Raw genomic sequence first — 19190 nt, 5'->3', positions numbered from 1 at the left:
AGAGCACTGCGGTTAGTGAGAGGATGTGGGGGAATGACAGCTTGCCAGTCAGTTGAGGGGGTGCCTGCAAAGAGTCACAAATTTCACTCAAAGATATCATCAGGGTATGGCTTTCATGGGGACATCTTGGTAACTATGTTGTCACAGAAGTGAAGGAGAACTGAGAGGCAGAAGCTTGCTTATTTTGGCAACTGTGGAGCAGTCCTGTGTGAATTCCCTTGAATTTGCATCAAGCATTGCATGCTGGGAAAAGCAGAGAAGGTTGTGGGCTGGTCATTATTCTTCTCGGGAATGTTGTCTTAAATATCTGGATACTGACACAGTTACAAGCTGCATTTATGTCACCGGATTTTGTTTCTTGATTCATGGCGTGGAAGCGTAACAGACACGGCACATAAATTCCCTCAGCAATATCAGTACGTCAACGTTAAAACAAACAAATATAAATGCTTCCACATCCACCCTTCAGCTGCTGAGTTATCCATTGTCTTTTATGGCTAGATGAGACAGTAGCTCCTCATGGTCTCGAATGGGAATTCTCGAGACATCAATTCACAGGTGATTGTCAGGCTGCTGTCATCTCTGAGTAATACTTTATTTCCCAGATGGTTCGGCCAAGAGGATGACTGGGAGGAAGTTACTCTTAAAGGTGCATCACTCATCATCCTTGAGCACTTCACCATTTCAAACAAGGTCTTCATCAGCAATCTGTGACAAAGGGCATCTCATAGTTTTATGTCCCGACCAGATTTCTCAGTCCTTTTATCTTGCTTTGTTACACATTGGACACCTATCAAATATCACTGTGGCCAGAAACAGGAAGACAGATATCCAGACAGTTTAAGATAATGAGTAGCAGGCTTGGTTTTTTTTTTTATTCCCCTGTGGCTACCCCTTAAACAGTGAATAGCTGAGAACGAATAAAAAAAAGTACAAGATGTAACACAATGTGAAGGAGCCATTCGCTGCAAATCAGTGCAGCGTGCGCTGCCACGCTAATTGAATGTATAACTCAACATCCTTCGACAACAACAATCACTACTCTGCTTTCCTCAGATTGTACTTTGTTTATTTGAGCAATGTCTGTATCCAATCTTCTTTAATTTCACTCTTTAGTGAGCACAGAAAACCACTGTCATTAAATATAGAGCCTACTCGCTTTGAATGGTAGCCACCAGCAGCGCACAGTCGATATAATTGATCCTTTATTTCATACAGTCTATGAGATCAGCAATTGTTTTATCTGTCTGTCTGCCTTTCAGCCGTCAGCGCCGACTAAGAATTTAGGGACTGCTCATTTTTTTAAAGAATATTTTTCTTTAAAGGATATAAATCTTGAGGGAATGACCTGCATATGATTTTATCAGCAGGGGGTATTATTTCACATAAAAGAGCGGTGGCCCATATCTCATATCTGCGGTAATTGCGTTATTTGTCTGAGGGCAGGAACTTGCTATCCAGTTCAATCACTCCCAGCCATGCAGCATGTCAACAGAAGAGAGAAATGTCACACCTTTGGCTCCCATATCCTTGCGCCGAGCATATTCAGAAATAATTTGGCCCCCGGTTCTCATCAGTTCGGATTTGCATTTAGACACCGCAGGCTGGCCCCTCGTCAGAGCCCGAGTTCTATTGACGCTCAGCAGGTCATGGCAGCGACGTCACACGCGGCTACTGTTCCCTCATCGGGTCCCCAGCGCTGTGCTGTCACAGTCCCCGGCTCTCGTCCTGAGGGAGCAGAAGGACCGTGTGGAAACCATATGCCCTGTGTGAAAAGCCTGGTTCTGATCCGTTCATCCCCATTTCCTCAGCTCGTCTTTAGAGCTTGGTGCACCAGCGTTAGGTAGCCTGACACCGGGTCTGCCTCCTGCTCAATCAGCATTCAAGTTTCTCAAAACAAAAGGGACACGTCACATGGGTAACAAGAAATGATCCTCCCTGCAGCATGTGCATACTTATCTCATATAAACACACAGCTGTCTCTAATACATTAGGTTGACTGAGCAAGGTTTTATAGAGAAACCAAAAGATGGGCCACTTCAGTGAGAATCACCTTATAGGCCCCTCTGTTAGTCATATTAGAAGTAGCTGGTGTGCTCCATAACTGCTTGCCCACACCAGTCCCCAGTTTTTCACTCTCCCCCCATGGGGTGTGGTTGTGTGTAGAGATCAGTCATGGTGTTCAGGCCAAAAATATTGCGCCATATTCCAGAAAGAGGTGATTGAGAAAGGACTTAGTTATCAAAAAAAGAGACATGTCATATTGAACCCGTACTGTTACAGTACAGAGGTGTAATCTGCATTGCTCGCTTCGAAGTCTGACACATTCTGGAAACAGTTTGGGTGCAACCTCACTGGCTCACTGAGGTACACAAACTAACAAACACAATCTGTAGCTCACCATAAAATTCAGCAGTGCTCAGGGACCTCTTGTTGGATGAAACAATCTTTTCTGGTTAAAAACACCAACACACTTCAGCCTAAGCCTCCCCAAGAATGGTTCCACTGCTGTGATTAAACTTGTGAGAACACTAGTGTCAATGGGATAGAGGTACTGCCGTTTGATCACACAGATCAGCTGGGCCCAAAGCCAGCAAAGTGAGATTTCTGCCTCTTTGTGACCGCAGGATGGGCCTGCTAGGTAGCTGCAGAGGCCACACACCGCTGGCTCCCTCTAAAGCTCCCACACATCGATGGATGAGGGTAATCTCAATCAGAGCCATGACTCCGGAAGGTGTTAGAGCAGAGCCTGGTTGCCTACACCAAAGACAACTGAAACAAATAGGCCAGCTCCACTCTAACCTGGTCTCAGCAGCTACAAACATGGACACATCTCTCAGTTTCAAACAGCCAACTACGAAGTGACCCACAGTGTGGCACAGCTACATACCCAAGGGTGAGAATGCTTAAGTGCTCATTCTGACCAAGTTGAGAGACCTATTCAAGTAATTGCAATATTGTAGAATATTTTTTTCCGGCATGGCCTCTCTGCAAGTGTAAGCGCCTTTAAAGTCTATTTAAAACGCAACGCGCGTCCTTTCAGGCTCCGCTTCCTGCCGTGACACATCACCACGTCGCTGTGTTCCGTGTGTGATGTCAGTCAGGATCTAATAGAGACATACGATCCGCCGGGAGGGGAGCGTGGAGCGAGGCGGCGGTTGCGCTGCGGAGGTGCACGCTGCAGCAAATCTGCGCCTCTTTATCCAGCCAGAGCTCTGAGTAATCTATTGAACTCTGGAATGACTCACATTCAAAGGGGTTCATCTGAAAGGAGAGAGGAGGGGGGAAAAAAAAAAACCGAAATGTTTCCGACTGTTACTGAAAGGGTCTCGCAGCAGGACGCCTAAGACACAAGGACACTGACGGGGTTGAATCAACTTCTTTCAAAGGCACCGATAAGCAGAGAAGGTAACGCCGACTCCGATCGGATGTTTATGAATTGCCAATCAAAGCGCATCGCGCATTTTTGAGGTTGTAAGCAGATGTATGACAGGCAATTTTTTAAAGTGGTGTTTTCAAGTGGCAACTGTGAAAGGCATATTCCGTTAGTGGTGGGACAACACTTTGATTGAAGGTAGCAATACACCAACTCAATATCAATGTTCTCTGCAGAAATGGTTACATTACCACTGTTTGTGCAGTTAAATAACATTGGAAAGTCACCTCTCCTCTACAGATACTTGGAAAGTGACGACAGTGTTTTATAGTTACGCACACATAATGGGTGGTTAAAGAACAAAATGCTGCCCTGTAATACCAGAAAAAAACAGAATTTTCTAACCGACTAGACTTGAGCTTGGTCTAGCATCATGCACTTAAATGAGGAATGATTCACCTATGAAAATTCTACCTATCATAATCAGGACCTAAGGTGCTGTGGCAAATTGTCTTCTTTCTGCTGGAGACAGGGAGTGCACATTGGCCAGGGTTCTGTTGTTACACTTCTCTCAGCACACTGCAATTATGATCGGGCACCTACAGTTGCTCAGATGATTTCAGGGAGATGGGCCATTTGGCACCTGCTCTCTGACGCACTGTGGGAATTGTACTGTGAAAAATAGTTGCAGTCAGCATGTATGTGTATGGGAGGATTTCACAGCTGCTGAAGGAGTGCAGGGGTTGTCACAGTGAAATGAGCCAATTGATGATTAAAAAAACCAAAGAAATGGCTCAAATGAAGAGTTCAAAGGAAACATAAGACATTCTCTCCTACCCAAACCTCTCATCACTAATTTAGCTATGTGTGACCAACAGCTATCTAAGCCTAATGAAAATATATGAGATGTAACAATGTCTTACAATGTCTATTCACAAATGCTTAAGATCATACACAAGTCTTCAGTATGACACACTGTCTTAAAAATCTACTTTTACTCACATTCAGGACATAAACTAGACAAAATAATAGCCTTAATTAAAAATGTGTTTGGACACTTCTCTTGCATAACATCACAGTATACATCAATGACAACACCTAAACTTGTGCACAGTTATTGCTATTTTTCAGGTTGGAGACTGTCATATTGCACAGGCAAGGGTTACCTGGTTTAAAGGTGAACCGAGAACAATGTCCTGTATGCAGAAGTAAAAGGAACAATCTATAGAACAGTAAAGGCAGTGGGAAAAAAAATAATAACCTGAATGGTATTATAATGAGTTTAAGATTCATATGATGCAAGAAGCAGATGACAGAAAAAATGATGACAGTTCTGAATGAATACAATTCTGATATTCTTAGCAAATACATATTACATTTTGACAATTATGTCATGTAAAACTCTATAAAACTGACTTGGACCAAATGGCACACAGACCATATCAGGCATATAAATTATATCGGTTTCATGAAAGTATGTTGCCATAGCAAATGATGCATTTTATCACAGGACCAGCTGCATGCTAAACAATGAAAAGAAATATGCAATTACTCATCATATAATTATAAGGAGTTCACCGTAATTATGTTACATTCAAAATATATAATCAAAACTGTTTCAGAATAGACTTACAGGACCTGGTTTTATTCTTTTGGTGCTTGTGCATCTAGTAATTCATGACAGATCTTTTTTGTCTATAACAATGAGGCCAAAAGATTAAAACAATTGAAACGTTTGAACCTTTTTGCCTTGTCTTAGAAAATAAAAAAAGGTAAGAGAATATAGGTTGCTTATGAATTCATTATTTTTTATGCGCATACACCTCTTTCAACTAGACATAAAAGAAAACTATCCTCTTGGACTGAAGATGCATTAGTGTGAAAAGCAACATATTATTCAGATACATTTCTAGGGGTTTCATCAGACACAAAAATAACAGTGTGCACTTTTTACCGCACAGCTACAGGAAAGAAATGACCCAGTTGATACATTTTCACTGAAATTTGTTCCCAAAATTTGGATGGTGACCAAAACTAAACTTTGGATGGTGTCCAAAACTAAACTCTTGATTAAGGCAGTGTATTCATTAAATATTCCTTAATCTTAATAATTTTCACAAATTAATTTGGGTGTCATATATAAGAAAATGTGTGAAAACCCAAGGGCCTGGCGTTTCTTTAATGGTTTCTCAGTACCATTCACCGTTTTTGAGTTACACAAACTATAGCTGTTGAGCTTATCAAAGCACCCCAGCTGGCGGCAAAGTCAAAAATATTTATTAAAAAACCCTGTTTGCCAAAGAAAAAAATATACTATCACCTTTTTCATTGTTCATTCAAATCTAAAAAAACAACAACTGTTGACTAAAGCCTGAATTTAATGCAATATGGTTTGGCCTTAAATTACTTTAGTAACATTTTGCTGCAACTGTATGCCACAAGCCTACATAATTCTGTCATAAGAATGGCAGAAAACCCATTAAAACCATGCATGACAGCTTATGCTAGTTTTTGACAAATGACATTGGCATCAGTAACTGCCAGCTTTGAAATGTAACTTTTTTGTGTGTTTTTCAAAATGTAACTACAGGCCGAGACTCAGTTATGCCATAACATTATTCACCATATTATGTATGTGACACAGTAAAACTGGAACTTAAGGTATTCCCGCCATTTGACAAATACAGTGAGAGCTTTCTACCTTCTCTGTAACAGCACTTACCACTGTGTTGGGAAGAGATGTCAAAGGCATGAGATGATTCATTGGATGCTTCCCTGGTAACCCAACCCAATGCTATTTGCAAAGACATTCAATTAAATCAATAAACACAAAGAAACTCAAAGAAGGAAATCCCCAGCTGGAAGTATATGCAGTCAAGCCAACATTCTAAGTAATTAGAAAATTGTCACTATACAGTATATCACAAAATCCACAGCACACATAATGTTTACTGGTGGGCATGCCATATACTGTCATAACAATATATTACAAATATCACTGCTTTGTGATTAAAGGAAAAAACTGTAACTCATTGGATCAGTCATTGAAGACACTCTTTCCTGGATGCAAGTCTTACCCAAATATGACCGGACATTTGTAGCATCAGAACACAACTGGTTTCCCTCCACCAGGGTAGTGTGGGTTTCATTGGCCCTAGTAATCAGTAGTCCACATGACAAATGAACTGTTGTTATGATACAGTTTGGTTATGAAACATGAAATATTTCAAGACTTAGAGGGAACTTGTTATCTACAGATTACATATTATAGATTGTTTCTGTAGTACTCTAAAATGATTTTTCTAATATATAATTATGAGGGCTTGTATAGTGTTGTACAATGTCACATGTCACAAAAGCGCCATATGCTTTGTTCTCTACTCTGCGCTCCTGCATTCTCTGTGGATATTCAGTAAAATGTGTTTGACTGCCTGTTGAATAAGAGCCATGTCTTTCTTTTACTTTGTGTACAAAGAAATAAATGAATAAAAAAATATGTTTTTCTTTTTCCTTTTTTTACCCTATTGTCAGACCCAGGTGACAGCCACCCCCACGTCCCCTCACAAACACACACACAAAACCGGTGAAACCATGGCGATTGTCATCATAACCCAGTGCTCAAAAAGCTATCTAACTGGAAGACAACAACACACAGGGCACAGGAGAGCGGTCCGATCCTGCTGAAAGTCATTCACAGCCCACAAATGTCGAAGAATCGTGTGCACGCTTCATGATAGCGAGCAGCCTATGCCCTGGCCCCGGGGCTATTGGCATTCAACCCTCTCTTTATCTTTCTGACAGTGAGTGGGAAAAAAGAAAATGGGTTGAGAGAGAGAAAAATAATATGTTTAATTGCTTTGGAAGGATTCTTTGTTAACCCATTCTCTGTGACTGCCATCCTAGTGGCTCGATGCATGCATTGATCAATGCATTCCTGCACGGATGAATGCAGATGAAAAAAAAAGCAGATTTTTGTAAACAGTTGGGCTTAGCCACCACTGTTTAAGGGACCTGAGGCCCCTGGGAAGGGACAGATAGAGCTCCATGTGGCTGCAGCATCCTGGAGCACTGCAGAACACAAACACCCCCCACTGCGATTGACACAAACCCTGGCTGAGCCACAGGGCAGAAAACGACAAAGCAGATAGCTCAGGCAAATGGATTTGTTTTTTCTTTCTTTTCAATGGCAAGTGATTGTGGCATCCTGAAACAGGGCCAGACCTGTGACTGAAATGCTCCTGTAGCCATATGTTTAGTATTTTTGGCCTTAATGGATGCCTGAACCTAGTTCCTGGGGTTGCTACATCCTCTTTTCAGTTATACATTTTACCTGTGTGTGAGTTTGTGTGCGTGTGTGTGTGTGTGTGTGTGTGTGTGTGTGTGTGTGTGTGTTTGTGGGGTGGGGCATTCATATTCTTCATAACACGGATCATTGGGAACCCTTCCTGTTCATCCTGCACAGCAGTGGAAATTGGTTCAGCTCCACTCCACCTGGGGGAAAGTTAATATTCACAAATGTTAATATTCATAAAACTTGAACTGAAAGTAAATGTGCTACCGGGAATCAATCACAACAATAAATGGCTCACAAGTGGTTTACAACACAATCAGTCTGTGTGCTCCGATGACCAACTTTTCCAGTATCTTGATTACAACACAGAGAAAATGAAACAAGATCCAGTGACCTGTTGCAGAGAAAGTTATTTTCCAGCATGCACTCTTTTCATACAGATTCTTGTTCAAGCTGGGAAGTTAATTAATCATACGAGAATAACAAAGACAAATAAATAAATAAATACGCAAGTAGCACTATCTGTCTGACTAATAGATCACCAATTCTGTGTTTCACATTGTAATACTTGTGTAATTGTCCCTGATAATTGCATGTGAGACAGAAAGAATGAGGTCTGGCAAGCGTGAGATTATCTTAAATTAGTATATACAGAATGGGTGATCCTTCATTCCCTCTTCCCCCGCTGTGACTTGATCCAACCTTAAATAGTACTTTGCATTCAAAGACCCCAGAACGGGTTGATAGCCCTTAATTTGGAGCGTAAAGGCATGGGAAATAACAGCCTAAGTCCACAGAGGCTAAGTGTATGTTCGTGTCTGGGGAAGGTTCTCGATCAAATGTGCAGGCAAATAAAGCTTCCATTTAGCTAAAGACAGCCTTCCATTTTCACACTGAAATTATACATGGCAAAGAAATTGCTTCACCTCCCAAATTGCCCCTTATCTCTAACCCCTTTTTTTCTTTTTTTGTGTAAAAACAAAACATTATCCAGACATAGTGTGAGCAACATTAAACTCACGACTTGTTCTTCTTGAGTTGGTGGAAGACATCCAAAACAAGAATTAAAAGTCAATTAAGATGATATACATATGATAAGAAGCCCATCCTGCTAATTTTTCATGGACACCAATCTGAGTCAACGATAAAATTAAGACAATTAAGAAAATAGCAGACATTAATTGCAGGAGCATATTGCTACAGAGATGGAAAACAGATAAGCGATTAAAGATAATATCCATAAAGAAAATATCAATCTGCTGAGAGTCATAGTTTATGGTCCTCCCTATACGGTTCTCGTTAAGTTTTTAAAAAAATAACAATAACCAATAAAAAATAACAAAAGCCATTTAGCTAATTATCCATTAATAAAAAGTCTTTCTACATAGAAGCAACAACTTGTGAATGTCCATTCATCCAAGTCATGACAGACTTGATACACATAAAAGCATATGCTTTTCATAGTAATGTACATACTGGTAGTGTCCTGGTAGTGTGCACACATTATGAATTTTTCAAAGAAGCTTGTTTTCCACTAGTTTACCCTTCTGCCAATCAGCACCTCCCGTTCTGTCGCGGTGCTGTAAACATCATTCTCCAGTGCATTCTTGCCGACTTTCCACTGCACCAAAATGAAAAAAAAAACTTCATAAAAGATAAGGATAAAAAAACCTGTCAAAATCCCAAGAGCCAGTTAAGAGCAGCACAGATAAACTGTCATTTATTGGTACAGTATTGACTGAGAGGATTTTCTTATGGTGTGTGTGTTGGGAGAAGCCCCTACTGATATGCTGCACATCTTAAAAAATATGGAAGTACACAGTCGGATGGAACTGACAGACAACATTGTAGCATCTCTCACATCCTGTTTACCTGAAGGACACCCTTTGCATCCTAAAATCCACATGTCCCATGCTGAGTGTTCCTCTAACGTAACACTTCTCATTTGTTTTATATCCTAAATGTTTAGCTGCTTGTTAGCAAATCCAACAGTATAATAAGAAAGAAAACAATCTTTAATATTCCATTTTAATATCTTTAATCTTTCATTTGCTTTTTTAACATCTTAATTCTTGATCAATGCATGCACATATCTAACATAGTTGTCATATTCAAATTTCCAGACCTTTTGGCGTTATAAAAATCACAAAGCTAACACATTTGACAGTTTATGTTTTGGGTTAGCGCCCCTGCCCCATTTGGAATGGGGGATGCTATTTGCTTTTTATCCTACCCTTAATCTGGGTCGGGACAGGCCATCGAGGTTAGTTTGGCCTTCGCTATTCAGTGATACAAATGAGAAAAAAGCAAATGAGTTTTTATTCACGGGTGCACGGGTTCAGGGAGAGAGGCGTGGGCTAAAGTGGCTGTCTCGGATAACACTGGAGCTTTGCTGGGCTTGCTGCACGGCAAATCCCCCCTGACGTTCACAGAGAGACAAGGTCAAGGCTTTGTTGTAATAGGCAGCACACACGGAGTTGCACTCTGACCGCCGACTGACAAAAACAGTAAAGCATGAATACCAATCTAAGAAAATAACAAAGCGCGTCAGAGTCTGAAGAAGACGGAAGGGGATGTAGAACACACACAGAAAGAACACTGACTTAAGCCCCTTTGTTCAGATCAGGCAGGCCTCAATCAATATGTTCCATGTCTTTACAGGCTAGGGAAAAAAAGGCTGAATTCCGCCCATCAAAAGCTGTCAGATTTATTTGATGTCTCAGGTTCACATGGCTCCTCAGATGCAGCATTTGGCAAAGCATCTGTCCACTACAAATCTCCCTTCATCTCCCAGAACCAGATGCTACCCCCAGATCGATGGGTATCCTCCATTAGCGGAAATCTCCTGTAGGTCTCTATTCCAGTTACAGATTGGGAAAAGCTGCTGCAGGACTGTAAAGTTTTCATTGGATGACTTCAGCTCCCTGACTACAGCACTGGAATCAAACATGATGCAGAGCACAGCTCAGAGAAGAGCCATTTCAAAATGGCCTTCCTCCCATGTGTCTAGCTGTCTGGGAATTTGTTCCATATATCGTTTGCATACAGCTTTACAAGTATTTTTTTTTAATATCATACAATGATTCTTCTTCTTTACTTATCCTAATTAAATAGGAAGGTTGGTTAAAAAGAGCAACTGAATTTGTTCTTACCTTTAAGGCAGCCAGTGTTCTCCTTCCTTTAGTTCTTAGTAACTTAGTAACTTCTTAGTTACTTCTTAGTACTTCTTCTTCAGACTATATTCTGTAAATAAAGCACACCTTATTCACATCCTAAAACAAGCTCATCCTATGTCACCTGGAGACAAAACTGCCTAGATTCACTGATCTGAAAATTAAGTAGGTGGCTCATTCCCTGTGTCTGCACTCAGCCCAGAGAATGTAATACCAACAAAAAAGTAAAAATCCTGCGTAGTCTTTGTCTTTACATGATTTAAACACTTTGAAAATGTACTTTGGTTCTGGCTTACCCATAGTAATAGAGGGCAGTCTGTAGATCCTGTTTGGGGATCTTGGCGAACCATTTGGAGAATCTTGGCTGTGGGCTTAATCACTCATAGGAAAAATATTGCACTCAACCACTCCTTTCAATGCAGAATAATTTACCACGTGCAATCATGGCTGAATGTGTCTATCCTAACCTGTTTATCACAGTGCTCAGGGAACAACCAATCAATCTGAAATGCATCTGCCCTTCCCAGCATGCAATGGGAAAAGTCTGATGTTGGGGTGGGGGGCGGTTGGGAGCAATTGTTTATGGTCATGATTTCTCCACTGCCAAGATGGTCAAAAGGAGGTCACCTTTGACGTTAACCTTTCAGAGAACGGACACAAAGGAGATTTTCGCTGTAGATCTGTAGAACATAATCCTAGAAATGCAAGTGCAAAACTGACCTGCCAACTGCAGAACAAAGACATTTTGAGTGCTGAAGTACCATTTCAAACATGTCTGGTATGTTCTGAAACATAAAAATGGAAGCTTGTGAACAAAATGTTTGAATAATGACCACTTTTTGGTAGCTGATTCCTTTATTTCAATAGAAATGTGGTGGCTTTAATTTTCTAACCTTTGTGCAATTCATATGAACATCTTCATTATAAACTCAAAGATTTGAGTAAAGTTCTCAGATATCCAGACAGAACTGAAACCGCTGTTTTTTGAGAAGATCTCTGATCCCTGTGTTATGATAAAAATTTATGTAACTGAACTGCTTTCTTTTTATTAATGTATTTAATTTGAAGCACACAAAGTTTAAGCATTAGATTAGATACTGTGTAATCAAATAAGCATGTAAATCAGCTGCTGGGTACACCTATTTAAATTTATACTTTTTAATCATACAAAATGATCAAGTTGAGGTTCAGGATGGTTAATAGTTTAATGGGAATGCTGTCTGCTCGGTATATTTTCCTAATATTTTGAATCCATATGCTTCACAGGTTTAAGACCTTAGATTGCAATCAAATGTAAAAAAGAACGCGTCTCTGACTGGAGTGGGGTTACTCAAACCAGACAAGTCACCCAAACCTGTGCATATTTGTAAACATAGCACTAAAGTTCATATTTCATTATTTATTTTATTTCATTATTTTTCTTATCTAACTGTTGATATAAATGTAAATGTGGCAAATTTGTATTGTGTAGTTAATACATTGAAGACATTTTTTTTTTCCTGAACAATCACCACTGCATGATTGTGGGATAAGGAAAAATGTTAACAATATCAAAATCATTCAAGGTCTGACCATGATTGTGGTATTAGGAATAATATTAACAATATCAAAACCATTAAAGATCTGACCTATCCAGAGATATTGTAGATGTTGTAAAAAGAAATCATTCTTACTACATTCTTATTCTTACATTGGACTTCACAATGATCAATAAAAACTAGATAAACTCTAGAGATTCTTGAATAAAATCCCCAGATTATACATGCACGTCAAATGAACTAGGTACAACAGGACTACATACATCTGTGCACGCTGACAAACATCTTGAATGCATTGATTCAACAGATTTCCACTACATGAAGTGACTGCTGTAATGAACTTATTGGGGGGACAGTAGGATGTCTTTTGGACAACAGCATGCTTCCTATGGCCCTAAATGTTGTTTATCTGAACAACAGCATTCGTTTATTCTATTTCTGTGGAACGTCTGAACCATAATCTGACTTCATTAGAAGCTGGAGCTGTTTTTACGCCTAGTTCGCTTCATGTGAGGCATGCTCTGCTCTATTGTCAGAACACTACAGTGTTTCCTACTTTCGGTTCCCAGTCTGTTTGTGGTCATTAAGAGATCTGTTTAGACCAGACTGGCATTTGCCAGTTTTTGAAACAGAATGCAGAGGAATGAGTTTTCTGTAGCTATAGGCTGAAAGCTTTGTAAAACAACATTGTTATGAGGAGGTGCATTCCTACTGGTTCCACCATGAACCCTAAAGCCTGCTGTTTTCTTTATTGGGGATCATTTTGGGAGTAGGGAAGGAAGGCAGGTGGATTTGTGTGCAGAAGAGTCAGGCGCTTCTCACAAGATGTCCCAGGGTACAAGCGATCCCTGCATAGTGTGAAAAATGGAGCTATGACAACCTAGCTTCTTTTTCTCATATGGATCTGTGTGGTTTTCCAATTCCATATTGAACGAAACTTTTGTGTTTTTTCCCTTGTTTTCACAACCTCCTCTTACAAACATATTTGTTCTCAGATGCATTCTCCCTACCATGCAACCATTATATTAAACCTGTGTTTACGGCTTGACTTGCGTGTTAGAGCAATTTGTGTTCCTGATCTTTTCCCTCCCCCTATTTCTCCAGATGATGTCAGGTTGCATCAAGGCTTTCTTTTGTAAACTGTGTAGCGTTTCTCACAAACACATATTTTCATTTCACAAATTGTACGTTCTTCATCAAACCGCCCAGCAGGCCCAGGCCAGTTCAGACCTAGCAGCAGGAGGCTTGCTAATGTATCTGTTCAGACCAGCACAAAGCCCAGCACAGCAACCAATCATATCCCTTTTCCTTATTTCATTTCTCATTTCAAAGATGACATTAAAACTCCTTCAGGATTTTTTGCTCGGATGAATGTGGGTGGCTCTTTTAAAATCAAATGATAGTTCTTTCTCCGCTAGCCAGTCATTAAGACAATCCACAGTCTGTTTGTTCGGTTGTGTTTGCCTCATTATGGCTTTCATCCAGAGAGTCAATTTATTTGTCATGTACCCCTATGTAGCTGCCTCCTCTTGTGGGCTTTGCCAGGCGGATCTTTGTCCACCCATTCATTAAAAGCCATTGAGCCAAATAGATGAAATGTAATTGGAGAATCCTCCATTTTGCGACATGTATTGTAACCTGTTCTGGTTATGTCTTTTGACAGTACACACAACCAGACAAGATGAAGCAGATCCTTTATACAGTACAGTTATCACGGTTTATTGTCATGGCCAGAATGCTTTATAAAAGGGTGTAATGCCTTTCTTTGTGTGGTTCGAGTGGAAATGTGGTCCCTATTATGACAGGTTGATTAGGTTTGTAAAGTACACGTACTCCAAACAGTCTCCAGAACACGTCCATTTTCAAGCGTGCCAAAACAAGTCTAAACACAGTGATTAATAAGGATAATAAACAGTTGTTTTTGCTTCAGTTCAGCAGTTGTTCCATTAACAGCTTTTCTCAGACTGGAAAGCCTGAATCAGCACAGCACGGTGCTTTGTTCAACAACATATTTCTTGCATCAATTTACCCTAACCGACGTTACAATTACTTTGAAAAATTGAATCCAGCAATTACAGTCACTGTGTTCCCCTTAATGCCCCACTCTAACCTGGACTGAAGCCTCTGCTAATACTCCTTGCCTGGGCTTGCACGACCCATTTATGTATTATTTGTTAGCAGTCAGATTATGTTTTCTGGTTCAATTTTCAATCTCCATTTCCAGACCCGTGACTTCAAGTTGTTTTATTGTGCAGCCGTCCCTGTGGGTCTCCATGTTGAGTGGTCCGTTCCTCAGGTTCCTCAGAGGAAATTGAGCTGAAATGTGACTTTTGAATAATTGCTTGTGAATGGTGGTGAGGGGGGAGAGAGTGGGGGGATAAGGGTGTTGAGGGGGTACTGTGATTCATTAAATACCTCCCTCACAAAGAAGTTGTCGGTGTCGAGCATCGAGAGTGGCTTGGTGAAGCCAAGTGAATGGTTTGATTACCGAGGGCTCCCTGAGCCCTGGTGGAGAGCACGGTTAATATGCAGACAGCGGAATACTCCAACAAGCAACTGTAATGAAGTTTCTGGCATAGGCTCCCGTGGGAAGTCCTCCGCCGAGAGCGCTAAATGGGAACAATATCACCTCCAGCGTGCCAAACTTGGAAGGGAATTGGGGACGCAGGTTGGTGCAACCCGACACACTGATGCTGCTCGAGGGAACTGGCTTGACTCCTTCCCTACGAGCTGTAACAGAGAGACCCTGCTTAACAACCACGCTGCAGCGTCGCCACGCCACAGGGGAACAGACATGTGTGGCTTTCCAGAACAACAGCAGCGGTACCTCTGAGAGCAGTGGTAGAAAGCCGGGGGCGGGGGGGGGGGGGTCTGGGGGGCGTTCTCGGACTCGCTCACAGAATCCCAGAGCAGGGAACAATAAAAGGGCCTCCTGCTTGCTTCAGAGTCAAGGAAAGAAATGGAAATGTAGTGGATTTTTCTGTGCAGCACTTTGAATTATGGCATTAGTGGGCATTAAATATGAATATTACAAGCAGCGCTTGTACGGTGACTTTCTTGGAAGGGTTTCTGGAGGAATTTCAGCACGCAGGCATGTCAGTTCGAGTTAATACAGTGGATGTTTTGAAAGAAGGAAAAAAAGAATTAAATCTGGTGGGAGTGGCTAATTGAAGGCATAATGGAGCATTTTTTGGGAGGCGGGGAGGAGATGTGGGCCTGTGCTGGCCAACGAATGAAACGTGATTTGACAGTCTGGTTGTAAAAAGCCGGCTTGGCTTACGTGCGATGACATCTACGTGACTAATTAAAATCACATTCCCCTGCCTCTGAGGGACAACGGGAGCTGTGACCGTGGTGCCACTAACTATAGTGACAACTCGAACAGTGTGGTGCCGCCAACTGTCTGATCTTTCACATCTGCAATATTAAACTCTTTGACATCCCCCCTAACTTTGGCTCTGAGGTGTGAAGCCCCACTGGGAGCCTTCTGTCCATAGCTGACTTATTAGAAAGGGAAGGCCTTTGCACCATTGGCTAAGGAGAGTTTCTGGTGCCCTCTTGGTCCAGGGTGTGAGATCATATTTTCTAAAATACATCAGAGGCACAGAAATAATGTGTCATCATACAGAAAAACTGATTCCTGCCATTTCTGCTCATCATGCTTTCATCCAACAATTACACTTACCCAACTGATAACAGATAAATGATGCTAGGTTCTGGATCAAAGCAGGCCTCAAAGCACACATGCATAACCATTTGCACATTCAGCTGCTATAAGTATAAATGGAAATGGACCCAGTTATGGTTTCTACATACATGGGACAAAAGGCTCTTATGGTGATCTTGAGCACCAGTGTATCACAAGCAGAATGCAACATTACACAATAGAAAACCTATGATCAGAGTGCTGCATACTATTATGTACTGGAAATACTATCCTTAAAATACCCTCTACCAGTTCATAAAAATCTTATATATACAATCTGGACACAAAGAGTCAGTGATGCATAATCTAACATCTCCAGATCTGGTCTGAGAGTGGTTATGAAGTCTGGTTGTGTTTTGACTCAACCTTGTATATTCTGTAAGAGTGTTTTGAGAGCCGATCAGGTCATTTTCTGCTAAGCCGACATACAGGTCAAGATGTGGTAAACAACAGGTTGCGTGTTTTATTGTTGTTAGAGTAATGATCTGGATTCTGCCAGAGTATGTTCCAACCCCTACAGGTTAACTAGTGTGATCTGGATGATGGAGAGCTGCTCTTGTATGCCCATGCTTCACAATTTGCCCCCACTTCAAAGCGAGGTCATCTAATTGATTTCCCAGACAGTGGAATGGAGGCTGACCTCTGGAGTGCTCTGTTGATGAGTCTTGCCATGACTGGCATGTACCTGCTTGTGTAGTTTTATCTTAGCTATCAGAGGTGTCTTATCTAACGCTGTGTCTTTATGTTCACAGCAGTTAATGTGTGGAGTCTGTTCCACTCTCAGAGCTGAAATGTCCCCAGGAAAGCCATGGATTTAAAAAGAGCACGGATTAAACAGGTAGTTATGCAGACTCCATAGGCACAAACAAAAGCAGCAGTTCAGTTGTACTGAAGACAGTGACTAATGAGAGACTGTTTGCATTGTGATAAATTACATCTTCAAAGATTAAAATGTGACTTGAAAAGCTTTTGCACAACAGTAGCTGATTAACTCAGTCATCTCCCAATAGAACGGGTTAAACTGTGAACACCGGCGGGTTGTTCCATGCAGTCCTTTACAGCTCCTCCAAAGGGAAGTACTGCACTGATGACGTTAAATGGAAATCCAGAACAAATGAAGATTTTACTCTAAACAGATTCATGACAGTTGCATTAATCACAAACAGTACACTCTATTGAATCAACCTCAAAAGCATGCGCCAGAGAACTGCTCGTAAACAGAATGCAAGCAAAAATGACAGTAATATTTTATACATAAATAGATTGTGAGATGAGCTGTCTGGAACATTATAATATCAATTATGCCGACAAATATATTTGCCAACCAGAAATACCCAGGTCATTGCAAGCAGATATGTTTTCCTCTCCTGTCAATTCTGCCACTGAGAGTGCTCTTGTACATGACGATTCACTTCTGCAGCTGAAGCATTGGGAAGGAGACTAAAACATCTCGGCTGTGAGCATGGCCTTGTTGAAGCTCTCCCCTGCTAACGACAGTCGGCCCGTCATCCGTGATGCCAGGGGCTTCACTCCAACACTCTTGCTTGTCAAAGGCAAGTCATTTTGGAACACTAAATTCTGATTTTAACCGCTATCTCAGCAATCACGCTGGGACATCTCAAGTGCCTAAAATATCATCTTTCTTTTAAAATCAAGTTTGTCAGATAGCACTGCGGGGAGTCCTTTCATCGAGTTGTTGCATATTATTGCTTTTTTCATGACGTGTGTGTGTGTGTGTGTGTGTGTGTGTGTGTGAGAGAGAGAGAGCCTGCTTGGTGCATAAATTTTGCTCACAGGCCTAACTTGTGTGTTAATACAAAAAGAGAGGATGAATTGGGTCTATTGCACATATAGTGTCTCACAGTTACCAGAACAGGACAGCCATGGGTAAGGTGAACAATGTCAGCTTCAGGGGTTTAGGGTTTAGGTTTAATAAATGAGCCCCCTCCCATGTTATCCTTTTACACAGCTGAATATGTACTGTACCTAGTGAGGGACAGTATATTGCTCAAGGCTTCAACAACAGTGTCCTACCTGAGATTTAACCAACAATCTTCTGTTTTCCTACACATCATCACATTCCTACAGATCATCCTGCACTGCCATACTACATCACATTGAAATATTTGACATTCAGCAAATGAAATGTTGCACATGTATGATGCAATATACATATATGATGGTGATAAATATACATATATGATGCACTATAGTGCATCATGTGCATGCACATAATTGTGGAGTATCATAGTATTTCAAACAATCCACTGTGACTCCAAAAATATCATCAACAATAAATGTATCAATAAGCATTTAAAAATAATACAAAAAATACGCTAAAATACAAAATCTGTGTCTAAGCAATTGCTTCACTAGAAGGCTTAAAAGTTAGTGGAAGCTAGTCACTTTGGTCTGAAGTGCCAGCTCCACACTCGATCACATTCAAATTGGAACTGACCTCGCTCTTGAAAACCTGATTCAAAATTGATCTTGGCCCTGTGAGGGATGTGATTGCTGAGTCAGATAAGCGTGGAGCTGTCGGCAGGTGGAGGAACGACAGAGAGGAGAGCCGGAGAGGAGGGTGGGGAACGAAGGCAGGGGGTTACCCCCTTTCCCTGTGCTCTCATCTGCTCCTTGTGCATATTGATCTGCAAAGGCCACACAATTTCCATGCATTCCATTTATCTCCATTTTTTCTGTTTTTCCGTGATTTATTCCATCTGTAGGAAAATCTGGCAATGCACCAGAAAATCTGGCAAGCCAGAAAATCGGTTTACAGTCTCAGCTGTGACTTCCCAGCTCGCTCTCTGGGGTCTTATCTGCTCCGCAAACCCTCTGTTTTTTCATAAACTGACACAGTGTAATATCTCGAAGATCTATTCTTTCTGTGTTTGAGTGGAATTTTGCATTTAAGCTGGTCTGGCGGCACACTAGTTTTATTGCTGAGTTAAATATATTGGAGAGCCAGTGGAGTGAGTCTGCTCTAGTTAAATCTGAAAACTGAATATAAATTGGGAGAGCGCACACACACACACACACACACGCACACACACTCACGCACACACACACGCACACACACGCACACACACACACACGCACATACACG

This window comes from Megalops cyprinoides, chromosome 7 (genome assembly GCF_013368585.1).
Source record: "Megalops cyprinoides isolate fMegCyp1 chromosome 7, fMegCyp1.pri, whole genome shotgun sequence".
NCBI classification, from domain to species: domain Eukaryota; kingdom Metazoa; phylum Chordata; class Actinopteri; order Elopiformes; family Megalopidae; genus Megalops; species Megalops cyprinoides.
This window is presented reverse-complemented; position numbering follows the sequence as displayed.